This window comes from Hipposideros armiger, unplaced genomic scaffold (assembly GCF_001890085.2).
Source record: "Hipposideros armiger isolate ML-2016 unplaced genomic scaffold, ASM189008v1 scaffold_93, whole genome shotgun sequence".
Taxonomy (NCBI): domain Eukaryota; kingdom Metazoa; phylum Chordata; class Mammalia; order Chiroptera; family Hipposideridae; genus Hipposideros; species Hipposideros armiger.
Window position 1 is genome coordinate 1,966,967 of NW_017731443.1, and position 1,474 is coordinate 1,968,440.

At 44.8% G+C, this 1,474-nt stretch overlaps 1 protein-coding gene across 2 annotated transcripts in view; it reads right to left on the reverse strand.

The window, feature by feature from the left end:
• Positions 1 to 1,474, reverse strand: part of DPF2 (double PHD fingers 2) — a 20,916-nt gene that overhangs the window by 13,979 nt on the left and 5,463 nt on the right. The gene's annotated exons all lie outside the window — the stretch shown is intronic.

Below are 1,474 nucleotides of genomic sequence, written 5' to 3' on the forward strand. Positions count from 1 at the left end.
AACAAGATGGAAGTCAGAAAAGATGAGCTAGTAGTCCCGACCTCGATGTATATAACCTCAGCTGTCAGAAGACTAGACACACCATGATCAAGAAAGCAACAGAAAAACATCTCTTTTCAGGGTGAGAATAATACAGGAAGAATGGAAGCCCCTTCTTAAAGGGAAAGTTCTGTAGGAAAATGTATTAATGGTGATCCACAGCTCTCTACAGCTTTTTTACAACTAAGGAGAAAGTTGGTTTTTCATTACTGGTCAGCAACCAGTGGCCGGTGACCCTCACAATCTCTACAGTTCTTTAAAGAGAAATAGGAAGTCATGCTCTATTTAAAAGGGCAACCCCCCACTTCTAACAGTACACAAAGGAGTTGACAACCCTATTTCCCTGAAGAGTCTTCCTTCATAAAAAACCTCATTACATAAAACTCTCAAAACCTAGGCAAGTCTGACATTCTTCCAGCATAGTAAGATTTCCAAGGTAGAAAGAAGCTTTGGTTCTTTTCCAGGAAGCATGAAGCCTGTAAAACCTCCTCTTACAATGGGCTGGGGGGGAGTCAACAAAGAGAGGCAGGGAAACAAAGAAAGAACATCTGAGTCAGGAAGAATATATAAGTGGAAGATTATTTCTAAATCGAGGGAAATGTCAGCCTGAAGAGAGAGCTGGGGAAACTGGAGTGGGTAGATCACAGCGAAAGATAATAGTGTTGGGAGGAGGGATGGCTGAAAAGAGACAGCAGGAAAGAGCTGAAAGCAAGTTTAAAAAAAAAAACAAAACAAAAAAACAACCCACAAGAGGAGGAGAAGGCACTTAGCTTAATGGAAGTGGGAAAGCATTCTCGAAGAAAAGGCTCCAGGCAGGGGGGGAGAAGCAATGTACCCTCATAAAAGGCTCTTGGGAAGAGTCCGGCTCGGCCCACCACAAAGACAAATGAGAAGCTTAGAATAGTTCCCAAACCTTTATACCTTGTCATCCAGTCAAAATCCAAAAGCTCTGGCTGGACAACTAGACACCTCTCGATATTCCTACCCCTGCAACCAAGCCCAATGAAAAGGAGCTTGCTCTATTCGCCCAAAGGGCATGAACCCATTTCAAAACTCTTTCAGATTCTTCTTCAGGGAGGAGGCTGTGTTAAATCAAGTCCCAAAGCATCTCTAACTCACAGCTAACTGGCCATTTCCCCAACAACCAATATCTTTAACTTTGCTCGAAATCTGCCCAGCACAACGGTTATCTCCGACCTAGATGCCCCTCCAGGCTGCAAAGGCGTCCCTTGGATTGCTGCCGTCCAGCTCCCGTGTTCTGATGCCTGGGACTGGCCAGCTCAAAGGCCTTCTCCCCTGAAGTTCTTTCTCTTCTGTATCTGCTCAACAAATCTTCCCGAGAATATTTTCGGTCTTGAATACCTGATATCCAAGACCCCCCCCCACACACACACACACACACACACACACACACACACACACACACACACACACA